Genomic DNA, 17206 nt, shown 5'->3' with positions numbered 1-17206 from the left:
CTTAATGATGGATGCCGCCTTCTTGAGGCACTGCCTCTTGAAGACGTCCTTGATGGTGGGGAGGATTGTCCCTGCGATGGAGCTGGCTGAGTCCAGTACCCTCTGCAGCCTCTTGCGATCCTGCACATTGGTTGCATCACTGCCTGGTATGGAGGTTCTAGTCAGAATGCTCTCCACCGTACATCTGTAGAAACTTACAAGAGTCTTTGGTGAATCTCCTCAAACTCGTAATGAAGTAGAGCTGCTGGCGCGCCTTCTTCATGATTGCATCAATGTGTTGGGCCCAAGATAGATCCTCTGAGATGTTGACCTCCAGGAACTTGAAGCTGCTCACCCTTTCCACCGCTGACCCCTCAATGAGGACTGGTTGTGTTCTCCTGACTTCCCCTTCCTGAAGTCCACCATCAATTCCTTGGTCTTGCTGTTGTTGAGTGTGAGGTGGTTGTTGTGATACCAGTCAACAAGCCGATCTATCTCACTCCTGTATGCTGCCTCATTGCCATCTGAGATTCTGCCAACAATGGTGGTGTCATCGGCAAATATATAGATGGCATTTGAGCTGTGCCTAGCCACACAGTCATGAGTGTAGAGAGAGCAGACCAGTGGCTAAGCACACATCTTTGAGGTGAACCTGTGTTGATTGTCAGAGAGGAGGAGATATTATTATCGATCTGCACTGTGATCTCCCGATAAGGAAGTTGAGGATCCAGTTGCAGAGGGAGTACAGAGGCCCAGGTTTTGAAGCTTGTTGATTAATACTGAGGGGATGATGGTGTTGAACGCCAAGCTGTACTCAATAAACAGCAGCCTGACATATGTTTTGCTGTTGTCAAGGTGCTCCAAAACTGAGTGGAGAGCCAGTGAGATTGCGTCTGCTGTAGACCTGTTGTGGCGGTAGGCAAATTGCAGCGGTCCAGGTCCTTGCTCAGGCAGGAGTTAATTCTAGCCATGACCAACCTCTCAAAGCACTTCATCACAGTAGATGTGAGTGCTACTGGGTGATAGTCATTAAGGCAGCTCACCCTGCTCTTCTTGAGCACCAGTATGCTTGATGCCTTTTTGAAGCAGGTGGGAACCTCCAACTGCAGCAGTGAGAGGTTGACAATGTCCTTGAACACTCCAGCCTGTTGGTCAGCACAGATTTTCAGTACTCTGCCAGGTACACCATTGAGAGCTGACGCCTTCCAAGGTTCACCCCCTTGAAGGATGTTCTGACCGGCCTCTGAGGCAGAGATCACAGGGTCGCCAGATGCTGTGGGAATATGCACAGGTTATTCTCCCTTTCAAAGCATGCATAAAAGGTGTTTAGCTCATCAGGGAGTGAAGCATCACTGCCATTTATGCTGTTGGGTTTTGCCTTTTAGGAAGTAATGGCATGCAAACCCTGCCACAGCTGTCGTGCATCTGATTGTGTCTCTAACTTCACATGGAATTGCCTTTTCGCTCTCACGATGGCTTTCTGTAGGCTGTACCTGGACTTTTTGTAGGGATTCTGGATCGCCGGTCTTGAACACCACAGATCTAACCCTCAGGAGACTGCAAATATCCTGGTTCATCTAGGGCTTCTGGTTTGGGAAAACTCAGTATGTTCTTGAAGATACACACTCACCCACACAGGTCTTGATGAAGCCGGTGATGGCCACGGCATATTCATTCAGATCTGAAGATGAATCTCTGAATATTATCCAGTCCATCGATTCAAAGCGGTCCTGTAAATGCTCCTCCGCCTTCCTTGACCACCCCTTCGCAGTCCTCACCACTGGTGCTGCGGTCCTCAGTCTCTGCCTATATTTTGGGAGTAGAAGTACAGCCAGGTGATCGGACTTGCCAAAGTGTGGGCGCGGGATGGCACGATAAGTGTTCTTGATGATGGTGTAACAGTAATTGAGTGTGTTGGCTCCTCTGGTTTTGCAAGTGACATGTTGGCGGTAGTTTGTCAGGGACTTCTTCGAGCTGGCCTGGTTGATGATCAGGAAGGCATCAGGGTGTGCTGTCTCGTGACTGTTGATCACAGTGCTCAGCTCCTCCAGTGCCAGCTTGACATTTGCCGGGGAGTGGAATATACATCGCTGTCAGGATGATGACAGAGAACCTCCTCAGCAGATAAAACGGACGACACTTGACCGCCAGATGTTCCAGGTCGGGTGAGGACTGTGACAGAACCGCCACGTCTGTGCACCACGATGAGTTAATCATGAAGCAAACGCCTCCACCTCTGCCTTTACCTGATACCACCATCCGGTCCATACGGTGAATGGTGAAGCCCTCAGGCTGGAGGACTGCGTCCAGAGTGCTGGGAGTGAGCCATGTCTCTGTGAAGCAGAGTACACAACAGTCCCTGATGTCCATCTGCTACTGCAGTCTTGCTCTAAGGTCTTCAATTTTATTTTCCTGAGACTGTATATTAGCCAGGAGGATAGTGGGGGGGGGGGGGGGGGGTGGGTGGTGCCTTGCACCCCTGCTCTGATTTGAGATAAGTATGACAGGTAATGCAGCACCATGATGAACTGAATCCATGCAGCGTCAGACAGAACTCAGGTCAAGTAATCTCTTATCCAGTCAGTTCCTGTTCTTAGGCATTTATTCAAGTCAACTGTAACCATGCACAAACTACAAGTGTACAGTTAAACAACAACATTGAAAGGAGCCTGGAAGTAGGCTATCTTCTGAGATGTTTAGCATAACCACAAATTGAAAAAAAAGTTAACAATGAAATAATAGGACATTTTGAAAAGTTTTTTTTAAAAAGTGAAATCTCATGCCTCTAAAATCAGAATCAAACTATTCTATTTTTTTCAAATAGAATAGTTTGATTCTGATTTTACAGGCATGAGATTGCAGAAAACAAACAAAGGCGGACTTTGAAAGTTAGACTGACCTGTGAATAGGTTTCTCCAGTTACTATTTAACCCACTTCAATAAACAGAGGGTTAACCAAATGTGCAGACAATCTGCTACCCATTTCATTCTTTCAAAAAGAATGTAACGTGCATATAAAATACATATTTGTTAAACGCATTATGGTAGCAGTAATATTATAAAAAGATTTAGCAAGGATATCAATTGCATAGAATTGTCGGGCTAATACAAAACATACAAACAAAAGAAGCTTACCGTTTTGAACAAGATTTGATTTCTCAGGAACATATACACCTTGTGCTGGCTCTTTATATTCACTTTATAGCAAATTTTGGATGAACAATTCAAGTATTTCAACAAATTGAAACAACTTTTAGCGTAACGACAGTTTTAAATACTACTTTCTTCCAGCAAGCTATGTTGCCTAACAGGTTTTTCTCAATAGTTCCCTGAAACGTAATTTGAATATATTATCTTACATTGCAGACTTGGGTTTGAATTAAAGGACTCAAGTTCCATCTTATTGATTTGTTGTAAAGGTAATGGTTATTGAGACATTATACAATACCATAAATGCCTACATAAAGTTTGTACAGCATTTATTTCAGTGCCTTATTCTGTAATCAATACATTTGAAACAACAATAAAGAAAATACAAGTTCTACTTTCTGCTTATATCAAAAATATGATGCACATCTTTAATCTTCCTCTATTTTTCAAATTTTCTGAAGATAGAAACAAAATTAACATTCAGGCTGATGATATTTTAATCAGAATAGGTTAATGAACTGAAAAGTTAACTCTCTCTTGGTAAATGCTGCCTGATCTAGTAAGTATTTCCAGGATTTTCTGTTTAAATTCCAGCACCTGTGGTATCTTCCCTTGGTTGCACACCCAGCAATAATACAGGGATTGTACTTGAACATTTTTTCCCATCTCCTTTACGACAAAGTTTGCAGGATCAGCGAGTGGGAACCTAAAGGAGTTTGTTGATTGATTGAGTGCAAGTGTCACTGTGGGGCATTGATCAGTTCATATCTAATGGAAACATTCGCCCATGCAGGGTCCTCCTCCATAGTCTGTCTGGATTTAAAAGTATGCAACTACGTACTGTAAAAGTAATTAAAAAAGCTGCAGGAAATCCATTGCACTCAGAAGATTAACGCATCTTTAATAAAATTTACTCCAGGATGATCCAAATGCACAGCTTTAAGTTTGCCTAGATTATTGATATTGATTTTCAGAGGCAAACCAGTCAAGCAGGAAGTGGTGCTGTGGGAGAAAGAGCGTGTGGGCATGTGGTTAAGAAGCCATACCCACGTACACAACAGTGGGAAGATAAACCAACCTGATGAATCAGAAGTCTAGCTGCCCACATCAGAGCAAGTAGTGTTAATGAGATCCTCAGTGCCAATCCACAATTACATCAGAGTGTAAAGTTTCAAGATGATAACCACCTCAAAGACCCAGACACTACAATTTGTGCAATTGAGGTGAACTCCAGGTCAGATTGCAAATCCCAGTTTGTGGCATATCTTACTGATAGCTGTTTTAGAGAAGTGGAATTATCACAGGTAGTACTTCAAGGTCAAGAAAAGATAGAAGTACATTGTCAATATATTTAGCAGAGGAATACATGTTAAATGATGGGGCAAACTTCTCTTGTACAGAAAATCCTGTCTTTCCTCTCTTTTTCCCTTCAACCTCCAAAAAGCACAGAGAGAATGGTATTCACAATGGAAATTCCATTGGGACCTCTATGGAATAACTGAGGTGACGAAATGGAATGATCCAAGAAGAAGATAAATGGACATTAATTAATAGGAAGACTTGAAGATTTTAAAGCAGCTGCAGGTAGAGAAATTACATGCAACAGTTTAAGATCATTTCCATCTTTTCCAATGTTCAGCATCACTGAATGTTATTTAAAAGAGTTGTTAATTATAAGTTTAAATAAAGTGACATTGAAGGAAAATACATTGTGTGATATTGTTACATTATTACACATAACTACTCTTGAACAGGCATGCTCATTAATAACTATTATTTGGACTGAAATGTGGGTGGAATCCAGCAATTACTTGGCCCATGACTGCCAATAAATCATTGAAGAAACATTCTCTATTCTCCATTCAACTTTGTCCATGCTCCAACCCATCAATTTTGATGCCTTTCAAGAATCCACGGTCCAGGATTTGCATTTAGTGGTGACTGAATGCTTTTATCATTCCTCACACATCGCTTGCTTACAAGCATTGTATCGGCTTTTGCTTTGGAACTTGCAGATATTAGAAATCCACATTTACAGGGGACTCCCTCTGCAGGAGATCTGGGACTGGAGAAAAAAAAAGTCGTGAAACTACGTACCTCCTTAACCAATCAGACTGAGGAACCCTTACAATGCCACTCCGAACCAGAAAGTCCAGGTTATAATAATTAAATAATGTACTGAAAGAAAAATAAAGACAGAATTAAGAGAGAAATATGAGACAGAAACAGTCTCGTTCCACCAGGAAATGAGACTCTACACTTGTAGAAGAAAAATTGAGCATTAAAGATGTTAAGTGATAATTAAATCTTCATCTTGTTAAAAACGTGCATCATATTAAATGATACTTGTGAACATTTTCTGGTATACTGAGGTGTTTAGCTGCTAGTCTGCAGATTAGTACAGCAGATTCATGTGTCTGAGTTATTTCAACACCAAGTCTCTTGGCAAGACATCAGTTTAATGAAGACTTTGAAGGAAGCAAAGTATACTATCTGAGAGAAACTTCCAGATTTCTGCACTTAGCTATGCATGTGCAATCAATAGCAAGAACTGAAAAAGGAGAAGCAGGAGTCAGCCCTTCAAGCCTGGCCTATTATTCACCTCAACTCTATCTTCAAAGATATTTTCCATAAACCTAGAGCAACACACACAAAATGCTGGAGGAACTCAACAGGTCAGGCAACATCAATGGAGGGAAATGAACAATCGACATTTCGGGCAGAGACCCTTCATCAGGAATTGATGAAGGGCCTTGGCTCGAAACGTTGACTGTTCATTTCCCTCTATAGATACTCCCTGACCTGCTTTTCTCCTTTTCCTACTTCAGTCCTGAAGAAGGGTCCTGATCCGAAACATTGACCATCTGCTTTTCTCCACGGATGCTGCCTGACCTGCTGAGTTCCTCCTGCATCTTGTTGTTTTTTCATCTAGATTCCAGCATCTGCAGTCCTTTGTTTCTCTTGATTTCCTGATAGCTTGCTATAGTTGCATGTATTCTTCCATGACTTGTTTATAAAGCCAGACAGGTCCCTTCCAATTTCAACATTTTTCACTTCTTAACATATATAAGAAAAATTATTCTCCAAACTTTCCTGCGTCCTCACCACAAAATTCAGCGTCAGAAGTTTGCAAAGGAACATCTAAACAAGCCTGATGCATTTTGGAAATAAATCCTGTCGACTGATGAAGTTAAAATAGAACTTTTTGGCTGCAATGAGCAAAGGTATGTTTGGAGAAAAAAGGGTGCAGAATTTCATGAAAAGAACATCTCTCCAACTGTTAAGCACAGGGGTGGATCGATCATGCTTTGGGCTTGTGTTGCAGCCAGTGGCACGGGGAACATTTCACTGGTAGAGGGAAGAATGAATTCAATTAAATACCAAATTCTGGAAGCAAACATCACACCGTCTGTGAAAAAAAAAACTGAAGATGAAAAGAGGATGGCTTCTACAACAGGATAACTATCCTAAACACACCTCAAAATCCACTATGGACTGCCTCAAGAGGCACAAGCTGAAGGTTTTGCCATGGCCCCCACAGTCCCCCGAACTAAAAATCATCGAAAATCTGTGGATAGACCTCAAAAGAGCAGTGCCTGCAAGACGGCCCAAGAATCTCACAGAACTAGAAGCCTTTTGCAAGCAAGAATGGGTGAAAATCCCCCAAACAAGAATTGAAAGACTCTTAGCTGGCTGCAGAAAGCATTTAGAAGCTGTGATACTTGCCAAAGGGGGTGTTACTAAGTACTGACCATGCAGGGCGCCCAAACTTTTGCTTCGGGCCCTTTTCCTTTCTTGTTATTTTGAAACTGTAAAAGATAGAAATAAAAAAGTAATCTTGCTTAAAATATTAAAGAAATGTGTCATCTTTAACTTTATGCCTTTTGGAAATCAGGTCATCTTTTACTCGCTTACCTATTCACAGTAACAGAAATTTTGACCGGGGTGCCCAAACTTTTGCATGCCACTGTACATTTACCCATCCACTTTTATCCCTTGTTTCTCTCTTTTAGCATCATCTGTGACTGTGTCCATTTCAGATTTCTAAACACTCCAACCTTTCCACATACTGATATAATTTTAGCAACATGCTGCTTCGTTCCTTTTTGTGAATTACTCACAACATCCTAATTTTGTTCATGATTTAGCACTGAATTTGGTTTCATTTGTATTAATATAATTTCATAAAAGGAACTTTAAGTTCACAAATCAAACTTTTGTCATGGCTTTTACTTGTGGTGATACTTCCTCAAAATGAAAGGATGCAGATGTCTTTTGAGTCAACAGATTAATTAAATCCAACAGAAGTCTGGATCAACTTGGCCATAAGCTACCAATATTTGTAGCTGGACCCAATCCTAAACTGATCTTGCTAGATTTACTGACATCTTTAGAAACGAGAGTACAGTAAAACTATTAATCCAGCACCCTCAGGAGGTAAAGTCAGGTGCTGCACTGGCAGATTTTTCTGGACCATTGAAATGTTATTCCAAATTATACTCCAATACACGTTAAGTTCCTGTTTTTCCAGATGTTACACAGCAGTATAACAGGTTTTCCAGTGAAGCTGGTATGTTTAAACAGAACCTGGGAAACAGAACCAGGTGTGTTTAATGGAGTGGGGAAACATGTGAGTTTATGGGAGTGTGTGAACAGGGGCTCCCAGAGAGTTTCTGTTCACCTCTCAATACACTGGGGTTCAGGGTTCCCAGGCCCCAGTGTGTTGAGGGGAGCCTGGGAACCCTGGACCCCAGTGTATTGAGAGGTGAACAGAACCTCAGGCCTAGGTGTGTTGAGGAGTGCATGAAAACCCCAGGCCACAATGTGATGAAGGGAGCACAGGTATCAGCACTCAGTAAGCCAGATGCCAAACAATTGGGATTTCCAAATAATTGGATAGCAGATTATCAAAGTTCTATTGTACTTATATAGGGTAGATGCCCGAAATGAGTTCCACAGATTCATTTAATATTGCTACTGAGATTCACACTTTGAGACCCATAAGGCAAATGTAAAAAGCAACATCAAAAATCTAAAAGCAAAAAAAATGCAGATGCTAGAAATTTGAAGTAAAATACTGGAGATATTCAACAGGTCAGACAGTATCTGTAGAGGGAGAAACTGATCTAGTGTTTCAATGACAAATCATCAACCTGAAATTTAAACTGTTTCTCTTTACACAGATACTGTCTGACTTGGTGTTTCCTGGTTTTAAAAAGTCTCAAGCAAATCAGCAACCATCAAACTACTGCCCATGGGAAATAAGGTTAGAGATATGTGCTGGCTAACAAATGCAAAACTATGCAAGGCAGTTGCTGTCATACCTTACATTTCATGTATTCCATCAGTTATTTACCCCATCTGTCATCCACTTTAGACATATACAAGGCTCTTTTTTTCTCTCAGAGGGCGAGTCTTCAGAGAGCAGTGGAAGAAAAGGGTCTGAATATTTTAAGACTGTGGTAGAACAGAACTTTCAAGGGGTGGAAGTTTACCACAGGTAGGTGGGAATGCAGAGTTGAGGTTACAGTTGTATTTTATTAAATGGTGGAACAGGCTTGAGAATCAGAAGTAGCCTATGCTTGCTTCTAATTCATACATTTGTAAGTTAATTTTGCATAAACACCATGATCCAACTGAAGACACAGATTTCTTTATATCGCAAAGGAAAATATAAAGCTCTACATCCAAGAGAAATGCAAGAAGCAGCATCAACTACCATACATAGCTTTTTCTATTTCACTGAAGTCCTTGAATTCTTCAATCAGTAAGGGCTGTGGAGCACCCTCATTAAATTTGGCTGTCAGCAGAAATTCATCTGTATATTTCATCTGCTTTATAATAGGATACAATCTGTCATCCTACCCAACAGATCCAAACTTAGTGCAGACTTGCGTCAAGCAAGACTGCATGATTTCTCCAATACTTTTTCAATCTTTAGAAACATAGAAAACCTACAGCACAATTCAGGCCCTTCGGCCCACAAAGCTGTGCCGAACATGTCCCTACCTTATAAATTCTTACCCTACCTGGGGGAAGCAACTGTGGCAGTGTCTCTGGCACAGAGTCCGGCCCTGTGGCTCAGAAGGGTAGGGAAGGAGAGAGGAGGGCATTAGTGAGAGGGGACTCTATAGTTAGGGGGGCAGACAGGCGATTCTGTGGATGCAGGGAAGCAACTCGGAAGGTAGTTTGCCTCCCAGGCGCCAGGGTCCGGGATGTTTCAGATCACGTCCAAGATATCGTGCAGAGGGAGGAAGAACAGCCAGAGGTCGTGGTACATATTGGCACCAACGACATAGGTAGGAAAAGGGATGAGGTCCTGAAAAAAGACTGTAGGGAGTTAGGAAGGAAGTTGAGAAGCAGGATCTCAAAGGTAGTAATTTCAGGATTACTGCCTGTGCCACATGACAGTGAGTATAGGAATAGAATGAGGTGGAGCTTAAATGCGTGGCTGAGGGATTGGAGTAAGGGGCAGGGATTCAGATTTCTGGATCATTGGGGCCTCTTTTGGGGCAGGTATGACCTATACAAAGAGGACGGGTTGCACTTGAATCCCAGGGGGACCAATATCCTGGCGGGGAGGTTTGCTAAGGCTACTGGGGGGAGTTTAAACTAGAATTGTTGGGGGGTGGGATCTGAACTGGAGAGATTGGGGAAGAGGTGTTTGGCTCTCAAATAGAGAAAGCTTGTAGTTGGTACGAGAGGGAGGATAGGCAAGTGATAGAGAAGGGACGTGCTCAGACCGGTCTGAGATATGTCTATTTTAACGCAAGGAGTATTGTGAAGAAGGTGGATGAGCTTAGAGCTTGGATAAATACTTGGAGCTACGATGTGGTGGCCATTACAGAGACTTGGATAGCTCATGGACTGGAATGGTTACTTCAAGTGCCGGGTTTTAGATGTTTGAGAAAGGACAGAGAGGGAGGCAAAAGAGGTGGGGGAGTGGCACTGTTGATCAGAGATAGTGTCATGGCTGCAGAAAAGGTGGACGTCATGGAGGGACTGTCTACAGAGTCTCTGTGGGTGGAGGTTAGGAATAGGAAGGGGTCAATAACTTTACTGGGTGTTTTTTTTTATAGGCTGCCCAATAGTAACAGGGATATCGAGGAGCAGATAGGGAAGCAGATCCTAGAAAGGTGTGATAATAACAGAGTTGTTGTGATGGGAGATTTTAATTTCCCAAACATCGACTGGCATCTCCATACAGCGAGGGGTTTAGCTGGGAATGGGGTGGAGTTTGTTAAGTGTGTTCAGGAAGGATTCTTGACACAATATGTAGATAAGCCTACAAGAGGAGAGGCTGTGCTTGATTTGGTATTGGGAAATGAACCTGGTCAGGTGTCAGATCTCTCAGTAGGAGAGCATTTTGGAGATAGTGATCATAATTCTATCTCCTTTACAATAGCATTGGAGACAGATAGGAACAGACAGACAAGAAAGGCGTTTACTTGGAGTAAAGGGAATTAGGAGGCTCTCAGGCAGGAAATTGGAAGCTTAATTTGGGAACAAATGTTCTCAGGGAAAAGAAAGGAAGAAATGTGGTAAATATTCAGGGGATATTTGTGTGGAGTTCTACATAGGCATGTTCCAATGAGAGAGGGGAGTCACGAGAGGATACAGGAACAGTGGTGTACGGAGGCTATAATAAATCTAGTCAAAAGGAAGAAAAAAGCTTACAAAAGGTACAGAGAGCTAGGTTAGAGATCTGGAAGAGTATAAGGTTAACAGGAAGGAGCTCAAGAGGGAAATTAGGTGAGCCAGAAGGGGACATGAGAAGGCATTGGTAGGCGGGTTTAAGGAAAACTCCAAGGCATTCTACAAATATGTGAAGAGCAAGAGGATAAGATGCAAAAGAATAGGCCCTATCAAGTGCAGCAGTGGGAAAGTGTGTATGGATCCGGAAGAAATAGCAGAGGTACTTAGTGAATACTTTACATCAGTATTCACTATGGAAAAAGATCTGGGTGATTGTAGTGAGGACTTGCAGCAGGCTGAAAAGCTTGAGCATGTAGATATTAGGAAAGAGGAGGTGCTGAAACTTTTGGAAAGTATCAAGTTGGATAAGTCACCGGGACCGGATGAGATGTACCCCAGGCTGCTGTGGGAGGCGAGGGAGGAGATTGCGGAGCCTCTGACGATGATCTTTGCATCATCAATGGAGACGAGAGAGGTTCCAGAAGATCGGAGGATTGCACATGTTGTTCCCTTATTCAAGGAAGGGAGTAGATATAGCCCAGGAAATTATAGACCAGTGAGTCCTACCTCAGTGGTTGGTAAGCTGATGGGGAAGATCCTGAGAGGCAGGATTTATGAACATTTGGAGAGGTATAATATGATTGTAAATAATCAGCATGGCTTTGTCAAGGGTAGGCCCTGCCTTACAAGCCTGATTGGATTTTTTGAGGATGTGACTAAACACATCAATGAAGGGAGAGCAGTAGATGTAGTGTATATGGCAAAGCATTTGATAAGGTACTCCATGCAAGGCTTATTGAGAAAGTAAGGAGGTATGGGATCCAAGGGGACATTGCACTGTGGATCCAGAACTGGCTGGCCCACAGAAGGCAAAGAGTGGTTGTTGAAGCATCGTATTCCGCATGGAGGTTGGTGACCAGTGGTGTAGCTCAGGAATCTGTTCTGGGACCCTTACTCTTTGTGATTTTTTATAAATGACTTGGATGAGGAAGTGGAGGGATGGGTTAGTAAGTTTGCGGATGATACAAGGGTTGGATGTGTTGGGTATAGTATAGAGGGCTGTCAGAGGTTACAGCGGGACATAGATAGGATGCAAAATTGGGCTGAGAAGTGGCAGATGCAGTTCAACCCAGATAAGTATAAAGTGGTTCAATTTGTTAGGTCAAATATGATGGCAGAGTAGAGTATTAATGGCAGGACTCTTGGCAGTGTGGAGGATCAGAGGGATCTTGGGGTCCGAGTCCATAGGACGCTCAAAGCGGCTGTGTAGGTTGACTCTGTGGTTAAGAAGGCATATGGTGTATTGTCCTTCATCAATCATGGAATTGAATTTAGGAGTGGAGAGGTATTGTTGCAGCTATACAGGACCCTAGTCAGACCCCACTTGGAGTACTGTGCTTAGTTCTGGTTGCCTCACTACAGGAAGGATGTGGAAGCCGTAGAAAGGGTGCAGAGGAGATTTACAAGGATGCTGCCTGGAATGCGGAGCATGCCTTATGAAAGCAGGTTGAGGGAACTCGGCCTTTTCTCCTTGGAGTGACGGAGGATGAGGGGGGACCTGATAGAGGTGTATAAGATGATGAGAGGCATTGATCAGGTAGATAGTCAGAGGCTTTTCCCCAGGGCTGAAATGGTGGCCACAAGAGGACATAGGTTTAAGGTGCTGGGGAGTAGGTTATAGAGGAGATGTCAGGGGTAAGTTTTTTACTCAGAGAGTGGTGAGTGCGTGGAATGGGCTGCCGGCAACGGTGGTGGAAGTGGATACAATAGGATCTTTTAAGAGACCTTTGGATAGATACATGGAGCTGAGAAAAATAGAGGGCTATGGGTAAGCCACAATGCTATACCTCACCTCCAACAAGTTTTCAGCAGGAGTGGAACTAATCTACATGATTAATAGGAAAATGTTCAGCTCATATCTATCACCTACTACCCAGACCTAGGCCACATTCAACCGCAGATGGTGAGCTGCAGTACATTGACAACACTTGCATATGCGTGAGTTTCGAGGCTGATCTGCAAATCAATGTCAACTCATTTACTAAAGCACATGAGAGGATGGGTCTTGCTCTCAACATCCACAAAACAACAGTCCTCTAAGAACTTGCCCCCAACTATGTAACACCACCCTTTCAACAATAAAGGTCCACGATAAGATCCTGGAAAACCAGGATCATTTCCCATATCTCAGAAGCCACCTCTCAGCAAAGGCAGACATCAATGATGAAATCCACTTCCACCTTCACAGTGCCAAAACAGTCTCTGGGCACCTGAGGAAAAGAACGTATGAAGATCAAAACTTCAAACCCGGCATAAAACTCTTGATCTACCACAAAGCGGTAATCCTTGCTCTCCGTATATTTCTGAGTCTTGGAGGCATTCAAGGCATTGGAAAGACACCAACAACACTGTCTCTGCAAAGTCTACTGCAAAGTTAAGCAATGTTAGTGTCCTCTTCCAGGCCATATCTCCAGCATCAATGCTCTAGTGATGCTCAATGTGGTTAGGCAAGCGACGAAACCAGACTCCCGAAACAATTACTCTATTCCAAGCTCACTTACGACAAAAGATTATCAGGTGGACAATGGAAAAGATTCAAGGATCTTCTCAAAACCTCAACAAAAATTGTAACATTTACACCAACCCCTCAGAATCCCTGGCTCTCCACCACGCAAAAATGGAGAAGAAGCATTCGAGATGGTATACAAAGATAGGTGGAGGGACAGGTAGTGTTGTGGACGCAGGGAGTCTGCAGAAGGATTGGACAGTTTAGGAGCGTGAGCAAAGAAGTGGCAGATGGAATACAGCATAGGACGAATAAAGGTGTAGACTATTTTCTAAATGGGGAGAGAATTCAGAAATCAGAGGAGCAAAGGCCTAGTTCAGGATTCCCTTAAGGTTAACTTGCAGGTTTTGGTAGTAAGCACTCATTTCAAGAGGACCAGAAGATGAAAGCAAGGATTTACTGCTGAGGATTTCTATGCCATTGGTCAGACTGCATTTGGAATATCGTAAGCAATTTTGGGCCCCAATCTAAGGAAAGATGTGCTGGCCCTGGAGAGAGTCCAGATGAGGTTCACACAAATGATCCCGGGAATGAAAGGCTTAACATATGAGGAGCATTTGATGGCTCTGGTCCTGTACTCAATGGAGTTCAGAAGAATGTCATTTAAACCTATTGCATACTTAAAGGCCTCGATAGAGTGGACATGGAGAGGATGCTTCCATTAGTAGGAGAGTTTGGGATCTGAGAGCACAGCCTCAGAATAAAGGAACATACCTTTAGGACTGAGATGAGGAGGAATTTCTTCAGCCAAAGGGTGATGAATCTGTGGAATTCACTGTCATGGAGGGCTGTGGAGGACAAGTCATTGGGTATACTTAAGGCAGAGATTGATAGGTTCTTGATTGGTAAAGGAGTTAAGGATTATGGGGAAAGAGTGGGAGAATGGGGTTGAGAAAAGAAAAAAAATCAGCTTTGATTGAATGGCAGAGCAGACTCGACGGCCTAAATGGCCTAAATGGCCTAATTCTGCTCCTATATCTTACGGTCTTATAATTTGCAAGGCTACAGAAAAAGGGCTGGCAGGTGGAACTGGAATGCTAGCATGGACATGACGAGCCAAATGGCCATTTTCTGCATTCTTCCAATCCTATAATTCCATGATTCTAAATCATCCTTGATTTCAAGATGCGGATATGACTGACCTAACTAGTTATTTGCACTAGCCATCTGCAGAGAATGTATATTCAGAATCTAATAAATTGATTCAATTTTCAGCAAGTAAAATCAGGTCAATTAGTTTGATTATTCTAATTCAGCTTGGACTCCAAAACAAAGACAATGAACATCTATAAATAACATGTATGTACACAGGCAAATTTAACAGAAGTCAACTTATTTTAATCTTGTGAATAGCCAAAAGGATTTATAGGTAATCTCATATAACAAAGTAAAACAAAAAAAAATCAAAGATTTAGTATTTGTACTATCAAAGATATAGTATTTGTACTATCAAAGATATAAGATACAAAAACAATAAGGTGATGCAACCCGTAGAGCTGCTGCTTCAGAGCTTCGGTGACCCAAGTTCAATCCTGAACTCTGATACAGTCTGTGTGGAGTTTACACATTTTCCCTGTGATCTTAATAGCAAAATCCATGGGATGGTCCAGGATACCACTGGTGCTCCTAAATTAATTTGGTCTGCACACCACACCCTAACGAGAGAATCCTTTCGTTTTGGGGGAAAAGGATCCCAAGATGAATGTGACAGCCCTTTTTCAAGTGGGGTATGGCCAGGGTGCAGTGAATGTTTGTGTGTCTATGCAACTAAGTGAATGTAGTACACCTGTGTATGGTGAAAGTGTTCAATGTGCAAGTTGGCATCCATGCACTTGTCCATGTGTGTGTTTTAAATGGATACAAGAGAGCCTGACCTTCAATAGTTCTCAGCCTTCTTGCCTTGTCAAGTGCCTGCATTAGCCAGTGTTCATCAACCACCCCACATTAAAAGAATTCATTGATGGCAGTGCACACTTTAGCAAAGGGAATACCTTCAACTAGGAGGGACTGATTAAGATTATGAGTTTTGTTTAAAAGATCTCAATATGAAGACTCCCCCCCCCTCTCAAAATGATGGATGTGGTGAGCTCCCTGTAATAAGAAGCAATAACTGGTTGAGCGCTGAAGGCGTACAAGCTTTTTCATTCATTTATACGGAAGACATGGCAGAAAGAAACATAATAAATTAGGATTGTTAGGTGTGGTTTCTTTCAAATGCGGAAGTTCGTTAGAAGGTCTTTCTTCGTTATTCAGAGAACCTAGCAGTAACCATGCATTTTAAAAAACTTTTACTAGTTTTAGCTTCTTTTAGTTACAATTTAGAACCGCAGGTAACGAGTTTCTCGCTGCATGATTGCCAAGTGCACGGTGGCGCGAATTTGAAAGTATTGTGTTACAAGATGAAGCTGGACGAAGTCCCACGGTACATTCCGAAAAATACAGAAAACCTAGACTTGTCTGAAAACAGAATCGCGAGTCTGCAGAAATCCAGCTTCGAGCACATAACGCAATTGCAAGTATTGAACATTTCAAAGAACATTGTTAGTAATATTGCAGAGGAGACATTTGAATCTGTGAAGAACCTGCGGCACTTGAATCTCGGCTATAACAAGTTGTCTATACTAACCCGAAGCATGCTGGATGGTTTAGGAAAACTCACGACTCTTTTACTGAACAACAATGTTATCGAGCGGGTTGATGCTGATGCGTTTGCCAACTTAGTGAATGTAAAAACGATTAATTTAACCTCTAACAGATTGCATCGATTGGTAGAAGTGAGTCATATATTTAATGCTGTTGCTGTGGAAAAACTGCAGTTAAGAGATAATGGTTTACTTAGTTTCACCACACAGAACATTTCTCGTGTGCCAAAAACCTTAAAGGATCTGGATCTATCAAAAAATCCTTTCGTCGATTTCAACGTAATATCAGTAGTTCTTGCCAGCCTCGTCTCCCTTGATCTCTCATATGCAGGAGCCAATGAATCGCTCGTATTCTACATTGAAGATAAATTGTTTTTAAAAGAGGTGAAAAGATTAGCTTTAGGGGGGATTCACGTGCAATCATCTAAGATACTGGCGCTGCTTAGAAACATAACAGGTGCGCCACTGGAACATATTCAACTAAATAATTTGCAATTGAAGACCACAGATCCCCTCCTACTGGAAATCTGCAACTTGTATCAGAATTTAACAGTTCTATATCTGAGAGGAAATGGCTTAAGTGCTTTAAACGATAACGTGTTTTCCTCGTGCGTTAATTTAGAACAATTGGATTTATCATTGAATAAACTAAACAACGTCTCACATTCTTTATTCAAAGATTTGATTTATTTAAGGTTGTTGTCCCTCGCTAGCAACGAATTTACAATGGTTCCTAAAGCAATTTTGGCTGCCTACAATTTAGAAAATCTGGACCTCAGCTTCAATCAAATTAACTCTATTAATTCTCAAGACTTCAAATCCCTTGTTAAACTGAAGCAGCTGTCTCTCGCTGGAAATAAACTCACTAAAATTACATCACTTTCATTTTCTCGTCTTTTTCAATTAAGGGAACTTCAGTTAGGGAACAACTATCTGTTCGCAATAACCAACTTCTCTTCGGATTTGAAGAGCTTGAACATTCTTAATCTCAGGTGCAACAAACTCAATTCCATTAAGAAGCACACGTTCATCCATCTGCAGAATCTCTCTCACCTCAACTTGATTGACAATCAGATTTCCGATCTGAACGAAGGAAGTTTTCACGGGCTATCTAACTTAAAGTATTTGCTATTGGGATCCAACAAAATCACGGCCGATATTCTGAGACGTAACG

At 42.2% G+C, this 17206-nt stretch overlaps 1 protein-coding gene across 6 annotated transcripts in view; it reads right to left on the bottom strand.

Moving 5' to 3' along the window:
- Window positions 1-17206, bottom strand: part of arhgef37 (Rho guanine nucleotide exchange factor (GEF) 37) — a 127249-nt gene that overhangs the window by 72970 nt on the left and 37073 nt on the right. The window contains exon 1 of one of the 6 annotated variants that reach the window (XM_052013499.1): window positions 3115-3260. The exons of the other annotated variants lie outside the window; for them this stretch is intronic. The gene's annotated coding sequence lies outside the window, so the exon portion shown is untranslated. Of the gene's footprint in view, window positions 1-3114; window positions 3261-17206 lie in introns of those variants that run through there. 6 annotated transcript variants of the gene reach the window in all.

Source organism: Pristis pectinata, chromosome 4 (assembly GCF_009764475.1).
Source record: "Pristis pectinata isolate sPriPec2 chromosome 4, sPriPec2.1.pri, whole genome shotgun sequence".
NCBI classification, from domain to species: domain Eukaryota; kingdom Metazoa; phylum Chordata; class Chondrichthyes; order Rhinopristiformes; family Pristidae; genus Pristis; species Pristis pectinata.
Note: the sequence above shows the minus strand (reverse complement) of the source record. Positions and strands in the feature narration are given on the sequence as shown.